Source organism: Schistocerca cancellata, unplaced genomic scaffold, assembly GCF_023864275.1.
Source record: "Schistocerca cancellata isolate TAMUIC-IGC-003103 unplaced genomic scaffold, iqSchCanc2.1 HiC_scaffold_303, whole genome shotgun sequence".
NCBI lineage: Eukaryota > Metazoa > Arthropoda > Insecta > Orthoptera > Acrididae > Schistocerca > Schistocerca cancellata.
The window spans coordinates 1-19,382 of NW_026046321.1; the positions used below are offsets into that span (position 1 = coordinate 1).

At 49.8% G+C, this 19,382-nt stretch overlaps 23 non-coding genes across 23 annotated transcripts; all 23 read right to left on the minus strand.

Moving 5' to 3' along the window:
- Positions 1-399: 399 nt before the first annotated feature.
- Trnaa-ugc (transfer RNA alanine (anticodon UGC)) lies at positions 400-472 on the minus strand. Its single transcript has one exon. It is a non-coding gene; the product is annotated as a tRNA-Ala (tRNA).
- Positions 473-1,480: 1,008 nt separating this feature from the next.
- Trnaa-agc (transfer RNA alanine (anticodon AGC)) lies at positions 1,481-1,553 on the minus strand. Its single transcript has one exon. It is a non-coding gene; the product is annotated as a tRNA-Ala (tRNA).
- Positions 1,554-1,976: 423 nt separating this feature from the next.
- Trnaa-ugc (transfer RNA alanine (anticodon UGC)) lies at positions 1,977-2,049 on the minus strand. The gene has a single exon. It is a non-coding gene; the product is annotated as a tRNA-Ala (tRNA).
- A 1,629-nt stretch (positions 2,050-3,678) lies between these two features.
- Positions 3,679-3,751, minus strand: Trnaa-agc (transfer RNA alanine (anticodon AGC)). Its single transcript has one exon. It is a non-coding gene; the product is annotated as a tRNA-Ala (tRNA).
- A 423-nt stretch (positions 3,752-4,174) lies between these two features.
- On the minus strand, positions 4,175-4,247 carry Trnaa-ugc (transfer RNA alanine (anticodon UGC)). The gene has a single exon. It is a non-coding gene; the product is annotated as a tRNA-Ala (tRNA).
- Positions 4,248-5,255: 1,008 nt separating this feature from the next.
- Positions 5,256-5,328, minus strand: Trnaa-agc (transfer RNA alanine (anticodon AGC)). The gene has a single exon. It is a non-coding gene; the product is annotated as a tRNA-Ala (tRNA).
- Positions 5,329-5,751: 423 nt separating this feature from the next.
- Trnaa-ugc (transfer RNA alanine (anticodon UGC)) lies at positions 5,752-5,824 on the minus strand. Its single transcript has one exon. It is a non-coding gene; the product is annotated as a tRNA-Ala (tRNA).
- A 1,008-nt stretch (positions 5,825-6,832) lies between these two features.
- Positions 6,833-6,905, minus strand: Trnaa-agc (transfer RNA alanine (anticodon AGC)). Its single transcript has one exon. It is a non-coding gene; the product is annotated as a tRNA-Ala (tRNA).
- Positions 6,906-7,328: 423 nt separating this feature from the next.
- Positions 7,329-7,401, minus strand: Trnaa-ugc (transfer RNA alanine (anticodon UGC)). The gene has a single exon. It is a non-coding gene; the product is annotated as a tRNA-Ala (tRNA).
- A 1,008-nt stretch (positions 7,402-8,409) lies between these two features.
- Positions 8,410-8,482, minus strand: Trnaa-agc (transfer RNA alanine (anticodon AGC)). Its single transcript has one exon. It is a non-coding gene; the product is annotated as a tRNA-Ala (tRNA).
- A 423-nt stretch (positions 8,483-8,905) lies between these two features.
- Positions 8,906-8,978, minus strand: Trnaa-ugc (transfer RNA alanine (anticodon UGC)). The gene has a single exon. It is a non-coding gene; the product is annotated as a tRNA-Ala (tRNA).
- A 1,629-nt stretch (positions 8,979-10,607) lies between these two features.
- Trnaa-agc (transfer RNA alanine (anticodon AGC)) lies at positions 10,608-10,680 on the minus strand. Its single transcript has one exon. It is a non-coding gene; the product is annotated as a tRNA-Ala (tRNA).
- A 423-nt stretch (positions 10,681-11,103) lies between these two features.
- On the minus strand, positions 11,104-11,176 carry Trnaa-ugc (transfer RNA alanine (anticodon UGC)). Its single transcript has one exon. It is a non-coding gene; the product is annotated as a tRNA-Ala (tRNA).
- Positions 11,177-12,184: 1,008 nt separating this feature from the next.
- On the minus strand, positions 12,185-12,257 carry Trnaa-agc (transfer RNA alanine (anticodon AGC)). The gene has a single exon. It is a non-coding gene; the product is annotated as a tRNA-Ala (tRNA).
- A 423-nt stretch (positions 12,258-12,680) lies between these two features.
- On the minus strand, positions 12,681-12,753 carry Trnaa-ugc (transfer RNA alanine (anticodon UGC)). Its single transcript has one exon. It is a non-coding gene; the product is annotated as a tRNA-Ala (tRNA).
- A 1,008-nt stretch (positions 12,754-13,761) lies between these two features.
- On the minus strand, positions 13,762-13,834 carry Trnaa-agc (transfer RNA alanine (anticodon AGC)). The gene has a single exon. It is a non-coding gene; the product is annotated as a tRNA-Ala (tRNA).
- Positions 13,835-14,257: 423 nt separating this feature from the next.
- On the minus strand, positions 14,258-14,330 carry Trnaa-ugc (transfer RNA alanine (anticodon UGC)). Its single transcript has one exon. It is a non-coding gene; the product is annotated as a tRNA-Ala (tRNA).
- A 1,008-nt stretch (positions 14,331-15,338) lies between these two features.
- On the minus strand, positions 15,339-15,411 carry Trnaa-agc (transfer RNA alanine (anticodon AGC)). The gene has a single exon. It is a non-coding gene; the product is annotated as a tRNA-Ala (tRNA).
- A 423-nt stretch (positions 15,412-15,834) lies between these two features.
- Positions 15,835-15,907, minus strand: Trnaa-ugc (transfer RNA alanine (anticodon UGC)). Its single transcript has one exon. It is a non-coding gene; the product is annotated as a tRNA-Ala (tRNA).
- Positions 15,908-16,915: 1,008 nt separating this feature from the next.
- On the minus strand, positions 16,916-16,988 carry Trnaa-agc (transfer RNA alanine (anticodon AGC)). Its single transcript has one exon. It is a non-coding gene; the product is annotated as a tRNA-Ala (tRNA).
- Positions 16,989-17,411: 423 nt separating this feature from the next.
- Trnaa-ugc (transfer RNA alanine (anticodon UGC)) lies at positions 17,412-17,484 on the minus strand. The gene has a single exon. It is a non-coding gene; the product is annotated as a tRNA-Ala (tRNA).
- Positions 17,485-18,492: 1,008 nt separating this feature from the next.
- On the minus strand, positions 18,493-18,565 carry Trnaa-agc (transfer RNA alanine (anticodon AGC)). The gene has a single exon. It is a non-coding gene; the product is annotated as a tRNA-Ala (tRNA).
- A 423-nt stretch (positions 18,566-18,988) lies between these two features.
- Trnaa-ugc (transfer RNA alanine (anticodon UGC)) lies at positions 18,989-19,061 on the minus strand. The gene has a single exon. It is a non-coding gene; the product is annotated as a tRNA-Ala (tRNA).
- Between the last annotated feature and the right edge of the window lie 321 nt (positions 19,062-19,382).

A 19,382-nucleotide genomic window follows, 5' to 3' on the forward strand; every position in this document is an offset into this window, starting at 1 on the left:
ACCATATCAATATCACAGACCCTTGCACTCCCATTATTCCGCAGACAAACACTACTCTCAATGTGTCCGTGAGGGTGTCTTTCAGGTTTCCTGCATTCTGTATCGAATCGTAGTTGGCCAAAATTAAAGTGGCACGCACAACGTCGAAAATAGCGTTCGGCCACCGCTCTGAGTAAGACGAACGTGTTGTCCACACTCTAGACTTCATTGAGGTTAGGCCGTTATACCTAAGATAGATTTGCACTCGATGACACCTCGACAACAGCCGGTCCTCACATTCACGTCTTGCTCTCCTTACGTCAGTATACATCATATGAGTCTGTGAGGCTGGCTTTGCAACATCTTGCGTGTCTTTAGGCTCGCCGCGACCAACACTTACCATGCACTGTCCACAAAACATGGAGGCGCCGGGGCTTGAACCCGGGACCTTTCACATGCAAAGCGAACGCTCTACCAACTGAGCTACGCCCCCAAGCGCAACAAAGATGCGCTGTTTTCCATCCTTTGCTACTCTGATGTGCGCGGACATGATGGTTGGTTGGTTCATAGGGGCGAAGAGACCAGTGTACAAAGGCGCGATCACGTTCATATGCACAAGAGTTCCAAGTAGTTTCGATGCTCTGGTATTACGACTACAAATTCCGTCTGTATTTAACGTCTTAAATTGAAAGGACAGTCACAAATTGCTCCGTTTTCACTCCATGTCGACAATCACACAGCGCCTGAGGTAACAAGCACATCTGAAGCCCCATTGTGCACTCGACTGTTGATGCCAACTCACTGCCTCGCACTTTACTACTGTGTACCACTCTTGTCGTCCAACTGCAAAAGACTGAGCCACAACAAGTTTCCGCGTCTCCATTGCACTGCGCAAACTACGAAACGCTCCCCAAACATTGCACTCACCTATGCAGACGACTTTTCCGACTTTACACGACGCTCACGCAACGCTCACGCTAGTGACAGCCTTATTTAGAGCTTGACGTCGCGCCCAAGCGAGTGAGCACATTTCGCCTACGGCTTAGGCCGCCCAACTAGTGTGGCTGCTCGGTCTCTGCAGGCAGCGAGGAGCTGCAAACTTCCCGTGTTCGCGCCTATGTCACCTCCGCTTGCTTGTCAGAGACAGAGTGTCGCAAAACATACAACTCACTCCATGAATTGATTGCTACGGCATCTGTCATCAGCAGTCACAACTAGCAACACCAGTAGCAGCCGACTGCACGTAAAGAATGGGAATGTGCAGTGGGATTTTTGTGAACTCGGCGCAAGGCAGATCTTTCCGACATAGGTTTGAGAATCTTAAGGGAAGACTTGTACTGGTTCTAAATTAAGTATAGGGCTGGGAGGAGGGTGCTTCCTGCGCGTAACAGCACGCTTGCCAATTGTGGCTGCTAATCGTTCGCTCGTATCTGCCTAGACACATTCGCTGGCTGTGAATTATTTGCATGGCAGTGTGCGCATGTTGGTGTGTTAAAAATTCTGGAGACGCTGGGTATCGATCCCAGTACCTCTCGCATGCTAAGCGAGCGCTCTACCATCTGAGCTACGCCCCCTGATGACGGATAGTGCTACATACAACCATATCAATATCACAGACCCTTGCACTCCCATTATTCCGCAGACAAACACTACTCTCAATGTGTCCGTGAGGGTGTCTTTCAGGTTTCCTGCATTCTGTATCGAATCGTAGTTGGCCAAAATTAAAGTGGCACGCACAACGTCGAAAATAGCGTTCGGCCACCGCTCTGAGTAAGACGAACGTGTTGTCCACACTCTAGACTTCATTGAGGTTAGGCCGTTATACCTAAGATAGATTTGCACTCGATGACACCTCGACAACAGCCGGTCCTCACATTCACGTCTTGCTCTCCTTACGTCAGTATACATCATATGAGTCTGTGAGGCTGGCTTTGCAACATCTTGCGTGTCTTTAGGCTCGCCGCGACCAACACTTACCATGCACTGTCCACAAAACATGGAGGCGCCGGGGCTTGAACCCGGGACCTTTCACATGCAAAGCGAACGCTCTACCAACTGAGCTACGCCCCCAAGCGCAACAAAGATGCGCTGTTTTCCATCCTTTGCTACTCTGATGTGCGCGGACATGATGGTTGGTTGGTTCATAGGGGCGAAGAGACCAGTGTACAAAGGCGCGATCACGTTCATATGCACAAGAGTTCCAAGTAGTTTCGATGCTCTGGTATTACGACTACAAATTCCGTCTGTATTTAACGTCTTAAATTGAAAGGACAGTCACAAATTGCTCCGTTTTCACTCCATGTCGACAATCACACAGCGCCTGAGGTAACAAGCACATCTGAAGCCCCATTGTGCACTCGACTGTTGATGCCAACTCACTGCCTCGCACTTTACTACTGTGTACCACTCTTGTCGTCCAACTGCAAAAGACTGAGCCACAACAAGTTTCCGCGTCTCCATTGCACTGCGCAAACTACGAAACGCTCCCCAAACATTGCACTCACCTATGCAGACGACTTTTCCGACTTTACACGACGCTCACGCAACGCTCACGCTTTTTTTTTTTTTTTTTTTTTTTTTTTTTTTTTCCTTTATTGAATTTCAATTCCCCCCGAAGGGGGCGGGCTGGCAGCAGCTTAGGACGCCGCTCTGCAGCCTACAGATTTTCTGATAAAAAGCAGGAGAATAAACAATAATAAAAAACAGGCGATAAAATCGGGGACTTAGTGAGTAACAAGGTGAAAAGAAAATGGGGAAATTAAAACAAACAACAGAGGGAGGATGAAGCGAATAAAAATACATACGGAGCAGACAGGGGAAACAATAGACAATTAAAAAAACACGGCGACAGTCTGGATTCTGTTCGCAAAGTATAGAAAAATGCACACCCAGCGACAGCATGGTTTCTGTTCGCAACACAACACTGAATAGTCACTAGAACACAGCACGAAAAGTCGGCAGAGGTGACACCACAGTCGAGAGCAGGTGGGGGGAAACTGGACAGGAGATAGGAAAACAAAAAGGGGGGGAAAGGAGAGGAAAAGCGAAGGGGGGGGGAACCGGGAAAGGAGCTGATGGAGGATGAGAACCCATAAGAGGGGTGGGGGGCAGACGCGACAGGGAGGGGGGTAGGCAGAGGAGGGGAATACAAAAGGACTGGGGGGGAACGCTCACGCTAGTGACAGCCTTATTTAGAGCTTGACGTCGCGCCCAAGCGAGTGAGCACATTTCGCCTACGGCTTAGGCCGCCCAACTAGTGTGGCTGCTCGGTCTCTGCAGGCAGCGAGGAGCTGCAAACTTCCCGTGTTCGCGCCTATGTCACCTCCGCTTGCTTGTCAGAGACAGAGTGTCGCAAAACATACAACTCACTCCATGAATTGATTGCTACGGCATCTGTCATCAGCAGTCACAACTAGCAACACCAGTAGCAGCCGACTGCACGTAAAGAATGGGAATGTGCAGTGGGATTTTTGTGAACTCGGCGCAAGGCAGATCTTTCCGACATAGGTTTGAGAATCTTAAGGGAAGACTTGTACTGGTTCTAAATTAAGTATAGGGCTGGGAGGAGGGTGCTTCCTGCGCGTAACAGCACGCTTGCCAATTGTGGCTGCTAATCGTTCGCTCGTATCTGCCTAGACACATTCGCTGGCTGTGAATTATTTGCATGGCAGTGTGCGCATGTTGGTGTGTTAAAAATTCTGGAGACGCTGGGTATCGATCCCAGTACCTCTCGCATGCTAAGCGAGCGCTCTACCATCTGAGCTACGCCCCCTGATGACGGATAGTGCTACATACAACCATATCAATATCACAGACCCTTGCACTCCCATTATTCCGCAGACAAACACTACTCTCAATGTGTCCGTGAGGGTGTCTTTCAGGTTTCCTGCATTCTGTATCGAATCGTAGTTGGCCAAAATTAAAGTGGCACGCACAACGTCGAAAATAGCGTTCGGCCACCGCTCTGAGTAAGACGAACGTGTTGTCCACACTCTAGACTTCATTGAGGTTAGGCCGTTATACCTAAGATAGATTTGCACTCGATGACACCTCGACAACAGCCGGTCCTAACATTCACGTCTTGCTCTCCTTACGTCAGTATACATCATATGAGTCTGTGAGGCTGGCTTTGCAACATCTTGCGTGTCTTTAGGCTCGCCGCGACCAACACTTACCATGCACTGTCCACAAAACATGGAGGCGCCGGGGCTTGAACCCGGGACCTTTCACATGCAAAGCGAACGCTCTACCAACTGAGCTACGCCCCCAAGCGCAACAAAGATGCGCTGTTTTCCATCCTTTGCTACTCTGATGTGCGCGGACATGATGGTTGGTTGGTTCATAGGGGCGAAGAGACCAGTGTACAAAGGCGCGATCACGTTCATATGCACAAGAGTTCCAAGTAGTTTCGATGCTCTGGTATTACGACTACAAATTCCGTCTGTATTTAACGTCTTAAATTGAAAGGACAGTCACAAATTGCTCCGTTTTCACTCCATGTCGACAATCACACAGCGCCTGAGGTAACAAGCACATCTGAAGCCCCATTGTGCACTCGACTGTTGATGCCAACTCACTGCCTCGCACTTTACTACTGTGTACCACTCTTGTCGTCCAACTGCAAAAGACTGAGCCACAACAAGTTTCCGCGTCTCCATTGCACTGCGCAAACTACGAAACGCTCCCCAAACATTGCACTCACCTATGCAGACGACTTTTCCGACTTTACACGACGCTCACGCAACGCTCACGCTAGTGACAGCCTTATTTAGAGCTTGACGTCGCGCCCAAGCGAGTGAGCACATTTCGCCTACGGCTTAGGCCGCCCAACTAGTGTGGCTGCTCGGTCTCTGCAGGCAGCGAGGAGCTGCAAACTTCCCGTGTTCGCGCCTATGTCACCTCCGCTTGCTTGTCAGAGACAGAGTGTCGCAAAACATACAACTCACTCCATGAATTGATTGCTACGGCATCTGTCATCAGCAGTCACAACTAGCAACACCAGTAGCAGCCGACTGCACGTAAAGAATGGGAATGTGCAGTGGGATTTTTGTGAACTCGGCGCAAGGCAGATCTTTCCGACATAGGTTTGAGAATCTTAAGGGAAGACTTGTACTGGTTCTAAATTAAGTATAGGGCTGGGAGGAGGGTGCTTCCTGCGCGTAACAGCATGCTTGCCAATTGTGGCTGCTAATCGTTCGCTCGTATCTGCCTAGACACATTCGCTGGCTGTGAATTATTTGCATGGCAGTGTGCGCATGTTGGTGTGTTAAAAATTCTGGAGACGCTGGGTATCGATCCCAGTACCTCTCGCATGCTAAGCGAGCGCTCTACCATCTGAGCTACGCCCCCTGATGACGGATAGTGCTACATACAACCATATCAATATCACAGACCCTTGCACTCCCATTATTCCGCAGACAAACACTACTCTCAATGTGTCCGTGAGGGTGTCTTTCAGGTTTCCTGCATTCTGTATCGAATCGTAGTTGGCCAAAATTAAAGTGGCACGCACAACGTCGAAAATAGCGTTCGGCCACCGCTCTGAGTAAGACGAACGTGTTGTCCACACTCTAGACTTCATTGAGGTTAGGCCGTTATACCTAAGATAGATTTGCACTCGATGACACCTCGACAACAGCCGGTCCTCACATTCACGTCTTGCTCTCCTTACGTCAGTATACATCATATGAGTCTGTGAGGCTGGCTTTGCAACATCTTGCGTGTCTTTAGGCTCGCCGCGACCAACACTTACCATGCACTGTCCACAAAACATGGAGGCGCCGGGGCTTGAACCCGGGACCTTTCACATGCAAAGCGAACGCTCTACCAACTGAGCTACGCCCCCAAGCGCAACAAAGATGCGCTGTTTTCCATCCTTTGCTACTCTGATGTGCGCGGACATGATGGTTGGTTGGTTCATAGGGGCGAAGGGACCAGTGTACAAAGGCGCGATCACGTTCATATGCACAAGAGTTCCAAGTAGTTTCGATGCTCTGGTATTACGACTACAAATTCCGTCTGTATTTAACGTCTTAAATTGAAAGGACAGTCACAAATTGCTCCGTTTTCACTCCATGTCGACAATCACACAGCGCCTGAGGTAACAAGCACATCTGAAGCCCCATTGTGCACTCGACTGTTGATGCCAACTCACTGCCTCGCACTTTACTACTGTGTACCACTCTTGTCGTCCAACTGCAAAAGACTGAGCCACAACAAGTTTCCGCGTCTCCATTGCACTGCGCAAACTACGAAACGCTCCCCAAACATTGCACTCACCTATGCAGACGACTTTTCCGACTTTACACGACGCTCACGCAACGCTCACGCTAGTGACAGCCTTATTTAGAGCTTGACGTCGCGCCCAAGCGAGTGAGCACATTTCGCCTACGGCTTAGGCCGCCCAACTAGTGTGGCTGCTCGGTCTCTGCAGGCAGCGAGGAGCTGCAAACTTCCCGTGTTCGCGCCTATGTCACCTCCGCTTGCTTGTCAGAGACAGAGTGTCGCAAAACATACAACTCACTCCATGAATTGATTGCTACGGCATCTGTCATCAGCAGTCACAACTAGCAACACCAGTAGCAGCCGACTGCACGTAAAGAATGGGAATGTGCAGTGGGATTTTTGTGAACTCGGCGCAAGGCAGATCTTTCCGACATAGGTTTGAGAATCTTAAGGGAAGACTTGTACTGGTTCTAAATTAAGTATAGGGCTGGGAGGAGGGTGCTTCCTGCGCGTAACAGCACGCTTGCCAATTGTGGCTGCTAATCGTTCGCTCGTATCTGCCTAGACACATTCGCTGGCTGTGAATTATTTGCATGGCAGTGTGCGCATGTTGGTGTGTTAAAAATTCTGGAGACGCTGGGTATCGATCCCAGTACCTCTCGCATGCTAAGCGAGCGCTCTACCATCTGAGCTACGCCCCCTGATGACGGATAGTGCTACATACAACCATATCAATATCACAGACCCTTGCACTCCCATTATTCCGCAGACAAACACTACTCTCAATGTGTCCGTGAGGGTGTCTTTCAGGTTTCCTGCATTCTGTATCGAATCGTAGTTGGCCAAAATTAAAGTGGCACGCACAACGTCGAAAATAGCGTTCGGCCACCGCTCTGAGTAAGACGAACGTGTTGTCCACACTCTAGACTTCATTGAGGTTAGGCCGTTATACCTAAGATAGATTTGCACTCGATGACACCTCGACAACAGCCGGTCCTCACATTCACGTCTTGCTCTCCTTACGTCAGTATACATCATATGAGTCTGTGAGGCTGGCTTTGCAACATCTTGCGTGTCTTTAGGCTCGCCGCGACCAACACTTACCATGCACTGTCCACAAAACATGGAGGCGCCGGGGCTTGAACCCGGGACCTTTCACATGCAAAGCGAACGCTCTACCAACTGAGCTACGCCCCCAAGCGCAACAAAGATGCGCTGTTTTCCATCCTTTGCTACTCTGATGTGCGCGGACATGATGGTTGGTTGGTTCATAGGGGCGAAGAGACCAGTGTACAAAGGCGCGATCACGTTCATATGCACAAGAGTTCCAAGTAGTTTCGATGCTCTGGTATTACGACTACAAATTCCGTCTGTATTTAACGTCTTAAATTGAAAGGACAGTCACAAATTGCTCCGTTTTCACTCCATGTCGACAATCACACAGCGCCTGAGGTAACAAGCACATCTGAAGCCCCATTGTGCACTCGACTGTTGATGCCAACTCACTGCCTCGCACTTTACTACTGTGTACCACTCTTGTCGTCCAACTGCAAAAGACTGAGCCACAACAAGTTTCCGCGTCTCCATTGCACTGCGCAAACTACGAAACGCTCCCCAAACATTGCACTCACCTATGCAGACGACTTTTCCGACTTTACACGACGCTCACGCAACGCTCACGCTAGTGACAGCCTTATTTAGAGCTTGACGTCGCGCCCAAGCGAGTGAGCACATTTCGCCTACGGCTTAGGCCGCCCAACTAGTGTGGCTGCTCGGTCTCTGCAGGCAGCGAGGAGCTGCAAACTTCCCGTGTTCGCGCCTATGTCACCTCCGCTTGCTTGTCAGAGACAGAGTGTCGCAAAACATACAACTCACTCCATGAATTGATTGCTACGGCATCTGTCATCAGCAGTCACAACTAGCAACACCAGTAGCAGCCGACTGCACGTAAAGAATGGGAATGTGCAGTGGGATTTTTGTGAACTCGGCGCAAGGCAGATCTTTCCGACATAGGTTTGAGAATCTTAAGGGAAGACTTGTACTGGTTCTAAATTAAGTATAGGGCTGGGAGGAGGGTGCTTCCTGCGCGTAACAGCACGCTTGCCAATTGTGGCTGCTAATCGTTCGCTCGTATCTGCCTAGACACATTCGCTGGCTGTGAATTATTTGCATGGCAGTGTGCGCATGTTGGTGTGTTAAAAATTCTGGAGACGCTGGGTATCGATCCCAGTACCTCTCGCATGCTAAGCGAGCGCTCTACCATCTGAGCTACGCCCCCTGATGACGGATAGTGCTACATACAACCATATCAATATCACAGACCCTTGCACTCCCATTATTCCGCAGACAAACACTACTCTCAATGTGTCCGTGAGGGTGTCTTTCAGGTTTCCTGCATTCTGTATCGAATCGTAGTTGGCCAAAATTAAAGTGGCACGCACAACGTCGAAAATAGCGTTCGGCCACCGCTCTGAGTAAGACGAACGTGTTGTCCACACTCTAGACTTCATTGAGGTTAGGCCGTTATACCTAAGATAGATTTGCACTCGATGACACCTCGACAACAGCCGGTCCTCACATTCACGTCTTGCTCTCCTTACGTCAGTATACATCATATGAGTCTGTGAGGCTGGCTTTGCAACATCTTGCGTGTCTTTAGGCTCGCCGCGACCAACACTTACCATGCACTGTCCACAAAACATGGAGGCGCCGGGGCTTGAACCCGGGACCTTTCACATGCAAAGCGAACGCTCTACCAACTGAGCTACGCCCCCAAGCGCAACAAAGATGCGCTGTTTTCCATCCTTTGCTACTCTGATGTGCGCGGACATGATGGTTGGTTGGTTCATAGGGGCGAAGAGACCAGTGTACAAAGGCGCGATCACGTTCATATGCACAAGAGTTCCAAGTAGTTTCGATGCTCTGGTATTACGACTACAAATTCCGTCTGTATTTAACGTCTTAAATTGAAAGGACAGTCACAAATTGCTCCGTTTTCACTCCATGTCGACAATCACACAGCGCCTGAGGTAACAAGCACATCTGAAGCCCCATTGTGCACTCGACTGTTGATGCCAACTCACTGCCTCGCACTTTACTACTGTGTACCACTCTTGTCGTCCAACTGCAAAAGACTGAGCCACAACAAGTTTCCGCGTCTCCATTGCACTGCGCAAACTACGAAACGCTCCCCAAACATTGCACTCACCTATGCAGACGACTTTTCCGACTTTACACGACGCTCACGCAACGCTCACGCTTTTTTTTTTTTTTTTTTTTTTTTTTTTTTTTTCCTTTATTGAATTTCAATTCCCCCCGAAGGGGGCGGGCTGGCAGCAGCTTAGGACGCCGCTCTGCAGCCTACAGATTTTCTGATAAAAAGCAGGAGAATAAACAATAATAAAAAACAGGCGATAAAATCGGGGACTTAGTGAGTAACAAGGTGAAAAGAAAATGGGGAAATTAAAACAAACAACAGAGGGAGGATGAAGCGAATAAAAATACATACGGAGCAGACAGGGGAAACAATAGACAATTAAAAAAACACGGCGACAGTCTGGATTCTGTTCGCAAAGTATAGAAAAATGCACACCCAGCGACAGCATGGTTTCTGTTCGCAACACAACACTGAATAGTCACTAGAACACAGCACGAAAAGTCGGCAGAGGTGACACCACAGTCGAGAGCAGGTGGGGGGAAACTGGACAGGAGATAGGAAAACAAAAAGGGGGGGAAAGGAGAGGAAAAGCGAAGGGGGGGGGAACCGGGAAAGGAGCTGATGGAGGATGAGAACCCATAAGAGGGGTGGGGGGCAGACGCGACAGGGAGGGGGGTAGGCAGAGGAGGGGAATACAAAAGGACTGGGGGGGAACGCTCACGCTAGTGACAGCCTTATTTAGAGCTTGACGTCGCGCCCAAGCGAGTGAGCACATTTCGCCTACGGCTTAGGCCGCCCAACTAGTGTGGCTGCTCGGTCTCTGCAGGCAGCGAGGAGCTGCAAACTTCCCGTGTTCGCGCCTATGTCACCTCCGCTTGCTTGTCAGAGACAGAGTGTCGCAAAACATACAACTCACTCCATGAATTGATTGCTACGGCATCTGTCATCAGCAGTCACAACTAGCAACACCAGTAGCAGCCGACTGCACGTAAAGAATGGGAATGTGCAGTGGGATTTTTGTGAACTCGGCGCAAGGCAGATCTTTCCGACATAGGTTTGAGAATCTTAAGGGAAGACTTGTACTGGTTCTAAATTAAGTATAGGGCTGGGAGGAGGGTGCTTCCTGCGCGTAACAGCACGCTTGCCAATTGTGGCTGCTAATCGTTCGCTCGTATCTGCCTAGACACATTCGCTGGCTGTGAATTATTTGCATGGCAGTGTGCGCATGTTGGTGTGTTAAAAATTCTGGAGACGCTGGGTATCGATCCCAGTACCTCTCGCATGCTAAGCGAGCGCTCTACCATCTGAGCTACGCCCCCTGATGACGGATAGTGCTACATACAACCATATCAATATCACAGACCCTTGCACTCCCATTATTCCGCAGACAAACACTACTCTCAATGTGTCCGTGAGGGTGTCTTTCAGGTTTCCTGCATTCTGTATCGAATCGTAGTTGGCCAAAATTAAAGTGGCACGCACAACGTCGAAAATAGCGTTCGGCCACCGCTCTGAGTAAGACGAACGTGTTGTCCACACTCTAGACTTCATTGAGGTTAGGCCGTTATACCTAAGATAGATTTGCACTCGATGACACCTCGACAACAGCCGGTCCTCACATTCACGTCTTGCTCTCCTTACGTCAGTATACATCATATGAGTCTGTGAGGCTGGCTTTGCAACATCTTGCGTGTCTTTAGGCTCGCCGCGACCAACACTTACCATGCACTGTCCACAAAACATGGAGGCGCCGGGGCTTGAACCCGGGACCTTTCACATGCAAAGCGAACGCTCTACCAACTGAGCTACGCCCCCAAGCGCAACAAAGATGCGCTGTTTTCCATCCTTTGCTACTCTGATGTGCGCGGACATGATGGTTGGTTGGTTCATAGGGGCGAAGGGACCAGTGTACAAAGGCGCGATCACGTTCATATGCACAAGAGTTCCAAGTAGTTTCGATGCTCTGGTATTACGACTACAAATTCCGTCTGTATTTAACGTCTTAAATTGAAAGGACAGTCACAAATTGCTCCGTTTTCACTCCATGTCGACAATCACACAGCGCCTGAGGTAACAAGCACATCTGAAGCCCCATTGTGCACTCGACTGTTGATGCCAACTCACTGCCTCGCACTTTACTACTGTGTACCACTCTTGTCGTCCAACTGCAAAAGACTGAGCCACAACAAGTTTCCGCGTCTCCATTGCACTGCGCAAACTACGAAACGCTCCCCAAACATTGCACTCACCTATGCAGACGACTTTTCCGACTTTACACGACGCTCACGCAACGCTCACGCTAGTGACAGCCTTATTTAGAGCTTGACGTCGCGCCCAAGCGAGTGAGCACATTTCGCCTACGGCTTAGGCCGCCCAACTAGTGTGGCTGCTCGGTCTCTGCAGGCAGCGAGGAGCTGCAAACTTCCCGTGTTCGCGCCTATGTCACCTCCGCTTGCTTGTCAGAGACAGAGTGTCGCAAAACATACAACTCACTCCATGAATTGATTGCTACGGCATCTGTCATCAGCAGTCACAACTAGCAACACCAGTAGCAGCCGACTGCACGTAAAGAATGGGAATGTGCAGTGGGATTTTTGTGAACTCGGCGCAAGGCAGATCTTTCCGACATAGGTTTGAGAATCTTAAGGGAAGACTTGTACTGGTTCTAAATTAAGTATAGGGCTGGGAGGAGGGTGCTTCCTGCGCGTAACAGCACGCTTGCCAATTGTGGCTGCTAATCGTTCGCTCGTATCTGCCTAGACACATTCGCTGGCTGTGAATTATTTGCATGGCAGTGTGCGCATGTTGGTGTGTTAAAAATTCTGGAGACGCTGGGTATCGATCCCAGTACCTCTCGCATGCTAAGCGAGCGCTCTACCATCTGAGCTACGCCCCCTGATGACGGATAGTGCTACATACAACCATATCAATATCACAGACCCTTGCACTCCCATTATTCCGCAGACAAACACTACTCTCAATGTGTCCGTGAGGGTGTCTTTCAGGTTTCCTGCATTCTGTATCGAATCGTAGTTGGCCAAAATTAAAGTGGCACGCACAACGTCGAAAATAGCGTTCGGCCACCGCTCTGAGTAAGACGAACGTGTTGTCCACACTCTAGACTTCATTGAGGTTAGGCCGTTATACCTAAGATAGATTTGCACTCGATGACACCTCGACAACAGCCGGTCCTCACATTCACGTCTTGCTCTCCTTACGTCAGTATACATCATATGAGTCTGTGAGGCTGGCTTTGCAACATCTTGCGTGTCTTTAGGCTCGCCGCGACCAACACTTACCATGCACTGTCCACAAAACATGGAGGCGCCGGGGCTTGAACCCGGGACCTTTCACATGCAAAGCGAACGCTCTACCAACTGAGCTACGCCCCCAAGCGCAACAAAGATGCGCTGTTTTCCATCCTTTGCTACTCTGATGTGCGCGGACATGATGGTTGGTTGGTTCATAGGGGCGAAGAGACCAGTGTACAAAGGCGCGATCACGTTCATATGCACAAGAGTTCCAAGTAGTTTCGATGCTCTGGTATTACGACTACAAATTCCGTCTGTATTTAACGTCTTAAATTGAAAGGACAGTCACAAATTGCTCCGTTTTCACTCCATGTCGACAATCACACAGCGCCTGAGGTAACAAGCACATCTGAAGCCCCATTGTGCACTCGACTGTTGATGCCAACTCACTGCCTCGCACTTTACTACTGTGTACCACTCTTGTCGTCCAACTGCAAAAGACTGAGCCACAACAAGTTTCCGCGTCTCCATTGCACTGCGCAAACTACGAAACGCTCCCCAAACATTGCACTCACCTATGCAGACGACTTTTCCGACTTTACACGACGCTCACGCAACGCTCACGCTAGTGACAGCCTTATTTAGAGCTTGACGTCGCGCCCAAGCGAGTGAGCACATTTCGCCTACGGCTTAGGCCGCCCAACTAGTGTGGCTGCTCGGTCTCTGCAGGCAGCGAGGAGCTGCAAACTTCCCGTGTTCGCGCCTATGTCACCTCCGCTTGCTTGTCAGAGACAGAGTGTCGCAAAACATACAACTCACTCCATGAATTGATTGCTACGGCATCTGTCATCAGCAGTCACAACTAGCAACACCAGTAGCAGCCGACTGCACGTAAAGAATGGGAATGTGCAGTGGGATTTTTGTGAACTCGGCGCAAGGCAGATCTTTCCGACATAGGTTTGAGAATCTTAAGGGAAGACTTGTACTGGTTCTAAATTAAGTATAGGGCTGGGAGGAGGGTGCTTCCTGCGCGTAACAGCATGCTTGCCAATTGTGGCTGCTAATCGTTCGCTCGTATCTGCCTAGACACATTCGCTGGCTGTGAATTATTTGCATGGCAGTGTGCGCATGTTGGTGTGTTAAAAATTCTGGAGACGCTGGGTATCGATCCCAGTACCTCTCGCATGCTAAGCGAGCGCTCTACCATCTGAGCTACGCCCCCTGATGACGGATAGTGCTACATACAACCATATCAATATCACAGACCCTTGCACTCCCATTATTCCGCAGACAAACACTACTCTCAATGTGTCCGTGAGGGTGTCTTTCAGGTTTCCTGCATTCTGTATCGAATCGTAGTTGGCCAAAATTAAAGTGGCACGCACAACGTCGAAAATAGCGTTCGGCCACCGCTCTGAGTAAGACGAACGTGTTGTCCACACTCTAGACTTCATTGAGGTTAGGCCGTTATACCTAAGATAGATTTGCACTCGATGACACCTCGACAACAGCCGGTCCTCACATTCACGTCTTGCTCTCCTTACGTCAGTATACATCATATGAGTCTGTGAGGCTGGCTTTGCAACATCTTGCGTGTCTTTAGGCTCGCCGCGACCAACACTTACCATGCAGTGTCCACAAAACATGGAGGCGCCGGGGCTTGAACCCGGGACCTTTCACATGCAAAGCGAACGCTCTACCAACTGAGCTACGCCCCCAAGCGCAACAAAGATGCGCTGTTTTCCATCCTTTGCTACTCTGATGTGCGCGGACATGATGGTTGGTTGGTTCATAGGGGCGAAGGGACCAGTGTACAAAGGCGCGATCACGTTCATATGCACAAGAGTTCCAAGTAGTTTCGATGCTCTGGTATTACGACTACAAATTCCGTCTGTATTTAACGTCTTAAATTGAAAGGACAGTCACAAATTGCTCCGTTTTCACTCCATGTCGACAATCACACAGCGCCTGAGGTAACAAGCACATCTGAAGCCCCATTGTGCACTCGACTGTTGATGCCAACTCACTGCCTCGCACTTTACTACTGTGTACCACTCTTGTCGTCCAACTGCAAAAGACTGAGCCACAACAAGTTTCCGCGTCTCCATTGCACTGCGCAAACTACGAAACGCTCCCCAAACATTGCACTCACCTATGCAGACGACTTTTCCGACTTTACACGACGCTCACGCAACGCTCACGCTAGTGACAGCCTTATTTAGAGCTTGACGTCGCGCCCAAGCGAGTGAGCACATTTCGCCTACGGCTTAGGCCGCCCAACTAGTGTGGCTGCTCGGTCTCTGCAGGCAGCGAGGAGCTGCAAACTTCCCGTGTTCGCGCCTATGTCACCTCCGCTTGCTTGTCAGAGACAGAGTGTCGCAAAACATACAACTCACTCCATGAATTGATTGCTACGGCATCTGTCATCAGCAGTCACAACTAGCAACACCAGTAGCAGCCGACTGCACGTAAAGAATGGGAATGTGCAGTGGGATTTTTGTGAACTCGGCGCAAGGCAGATCTTTCCGACATAGGTTTGAGAATCTTAAGGGAAGACTTGTACTGGTTCTAAATTAAGTATAGGGCTGGGAGGAGGGTGCTTCCTGCGCGTAACAGCACGCTTGCCAATTGTGGCTGCTAATCGTTCGCTCGTATCTGCCTAGACACATTCGCTGGCTGTGAATTATTTGCATGGCAGTGTGCGCATGTTGGTGTGTTAAAAATTCTGGAGACGCTGGGTATCGATCCCAGTACCTCTCGCATGCTAAGCGAGCGCTCTACCATCTGAGCTACGCCCCCTGATGACGGATAGTGCTACATACAACCATATCAATATCACAGACCCTTGCACTCCCATTATTCCGCAGACAAACACTACTCTCAATGTGTCCGTGAGGGTGTCTTTCAGGTTTCCTGCATTCTGTATCGAATCGTAGTTGGCCAAAATTAAAGTGGCACGCACAACGTCGAAAATAGCGTTCGGCCACCGCTCTGAGTAAGACGAACGTGTTGTCCACACTCTAGACTTCATTGAGGTTAGGCCGTTATACCTAAGATAGATTTGCACTCGATGACACCTCGACAACAGCCGGTCCTCACATTCACGTCTTGCTCTCCTTACGTCAGTATACATCATATGAGTCTGTGAGGCTGGCTTTGCAACATCTTGCGTGTCTTTAGGCTCGCCGCGACCAACACTTACCATGCACTGTCCACAAAACATGGAGGCGCCGGGGCTTGAACCCGGGACCTTTCACATGCAAAGCGAACGCTCTACCAACTGAGCTACGCCCCCAAGCGCAACAAAGATGCGCTGTTTTCCATCCTTTGCTACTCTGATGTGCGCGGACATGATGGTTGGTTGGTTCATAGGGGCGAAGGGACCAGTGTACAAAGGCGCGATCACGTTCATATGCACAAGAGTTCCAAGTAGTTTCGATGCTCTGGTATTACGACTACAAATTCCGTCTGTATTTAACGTCTTAAATTGAAAGGACAGTCACAAATTGCTCCGTTTTCACTCCATGTCGACAATCACACAGCGCCTGAGGTAACAAGCACATCTGAAGCCCCATTGTGCACTCGACTGTTGATGCCAACTCACTGCCTCGCACTTTACTACTGTGTACCACTCTTGTCGTCCAACTGCAAAAGACTGAGCCACAACAAGTTTCCGCGTCTCCATTGCACTGCGCAAACTACGAAACGCTCCCCAAACATTGCACTCACCTATGCAGACGACTTTTCCGACTTTACACGACGCTCACGCAACGCTCACGCTAGTGACAGCCTTATTTAGAGCTTGACGTCGCGCCCAAGCGAGTGAGCACATTTCGCCTACGGCTTAGGCCGCCCAACTAGTGTGGCTGCTCGGTCTCTGCAGGCAGCGAGGAGCTGCAAACTTCCCGTGTTCGCGCCTATGTCACCTCCGCTTGCTTGTCAGAGACAGAGTGTCGCAAAACATACAACTCACTCCATGAATTGATTGCTACGGCATCTGTCATCAGCAGTCACAACTAGCAACACCAGTAGCAGCCGACTGCACGTAAAGAATGGGAATGTGCAGTGGGATTTTTGTGAACTCGGCGCAAGGCAGATCTTTCCGACATAGGTTTGAGAATCTTAAGGGAAGACTTGTACTGGTTCTAAATTAAGTATAGGGCTGGGAGGAGGGTGCTTCCTGCGCGTAACAGCACGCTTGCCAATTGTGGCTGCTAATCGTTCGCTCGTATCTGCCTAGACACATTCGCTGGCTGTGAATTATTTGCATGGCAGTGTGCGCATGTTGGTGTGTTAAAAATTCTGGAGACGCTGGGTATCGATCCCAGTACCTCTCGCATGCTAAGCGAGCGCTCTACCATCTGAGCTACGCCCCCTGATGACGGATAGTGCTACATACAACCATATCAATATCACAGACCCTTGCACTCCCATTATTCCGCAGACAAACACTACTCTCAATGTGTCCGTGAGGGTGTCTTTCAGGTTTCCTGCATTCTGTATCGAATCGTAGTTGGCCAAAATTAAAGTGGCACGCACAACGTCGAAAATAGCGTTCGGCCACCGCTCTGAGTAAGACGAACGTGTTGTCCACACTCTAGACTTCATTGAGGTTAGGCCGTTATACCTAAGATAGATTTGCACTCGATGACACCTCGACAACAGCCGGTCCTCACATTCACGTCTTGCTCTCCTTACGTCAGTATACATCATATGAGTCTGTGAGGCTGGCTTTGCAACATCTTGCGTGTCTTTAGGCTCGCCGCGACCAACACTTACCATGCACTGTCCACAAAACATGGAGGCGCCGGGGCTTGAACCCGGGACCTTTCACATGCAAAGCGAACGCTCTACCAACTGAGCTACGCCCCCAAGCGCAACAAAGATGCGCTGTTTTCCATCCTTTGCTACTCTGATGTGCGCGGACATGATGGTTGGTTGGTTCATAGGGGCGAAGGGACCAGTGTACAAAGGCGCGATCACGTTCATATGCACAAGAGTTCCAAGTAGTTTCGATGCTCTGGTATTACGACTACAAATTCCGTCTGTATTTAACGTCTTAAATTGAAAGGACAGTCACAAATTGCTCCGTTTTCACTCCATGTCGACAATCACACAGCGCCTGAGGTAACAAGCACATCTGAAGCCCCATTGTGCACTCGACTGTTGATGCCAACTCACTGCCTCGCACTTTACTACTGTGTACCACTCTTGTCGTCCAACTGCAAAAGACTGAGCCACAACAAGTTTCCGCGTCTCCATTGCACTGCGCAAACTACGAAACGCTCCCCAAACATTGCACTCACCTATGCAGACGACTTTTCCGACTTTACACGACGCTCACGCAACGCTCACGCTAGTGACAGCCTTATTTAGAGCTTGACGTCGCGCCCAAGCGAGTGAGCACATTTCGCCTACGGCTTAGGCCGCCCAACTAGTGTGGCTGCTCGGTCTCTGCAGGCAGCGAGGAGCTGCAAACTTCCCGTGTTCGCGCCTATGTCACCTCCGCTTGCTTGTCAGAGACAGAGTGTCGCAAAACATACAACTCACTCCATGAATTGATTGCTACGGCATCTGTCATCAGCAGTCACAACTAGCAACACCAGTAGCAGCCGACTGCACGTAAAGAATGGGAATGTGCAGTGGGATTTTTGTGAACTCGGCGCAAGGCAGATCTTTCCGACATAGGTTTGAGAATCTTAAGGGAAGACTTGTACTGGTTCTAAATTAAGTATAGGGCTGGGAGGAGGGTGCTTCCTGCGCGTAACAGCACGCTTGCCAATTGTGGCTGCTAATCGTTCGCTCGTATCTGCCTAGACACATTCGCTGGCTGTGAATTATTTGCATGGCAGTGTGCGCATGTTGGTGTGTTAAAAATTCTGGAGACGCTGGGTATCGATCCCAGTACCTCTCGCATGCTAAGCGAGCGCTCTACCATCTGAGCTACGCCCCCTGATGACGGATAGTGCTACATACAACCATATCAATATCACAGACCCTTGCACTCCCATTATTCCGCAGACAAACACTACTCTCAATGTGTCCGTGAGGGTGTCTTTCAGGTTTCCTGCATTCTGTATCGAATCGTAGTTGGCCAAAATTAAAGTGGCACGCACAACGTCGAAAATAGCGTTCGGCCACCGCTCTGAGTAAGACGAACGTGTTGTCCACACTCTAGACTTCATTGAGGTTAGGCCGTTATACCTAAGATAGATTTGCACTCGATGACACCTCGACAACAGCCGGTCCTCACATTCACGTCTTGCTCTCCTTACGTCAGTATACATCATATGAGTCTGTGAGGCTGGCTTTGCAACATCTTGCGTGTCTTTAGGCTCGCCGCGACCAACACTTACCATGCACTGTCCACAAAACATGGAGGCGCCGGGGCTTGAACCCGGGACCTTTCACATGCAAAGCGAACGCTCTACCAACTGAGCTACGCCCCCAAGCGCAACAAAGATGCGCTGTTTTCCATCCTTTGCTACTCTGATGTGCGCGGACATGATGGTTGGTTGGTTCATAGGGGCGAAGGGACCAGTGTACAAAGGCGCGATCACGTTCATATGCACAAGAGTTCCAAGTAGTTTCGATGCTCTGGTATTACGACTACAAATTCCGTCTGTATTTAACGTCTTAAATTGAAAGGACAGTCACAAATTGCTCCGTTTTCACTCCTTGTCGACAATCACACAGCGCCTGAGGTAACAAGCACATCTGAAGCCCCATTGTGCACTCGACTGTTGATGCCAACTCACTGCCTCGCACTT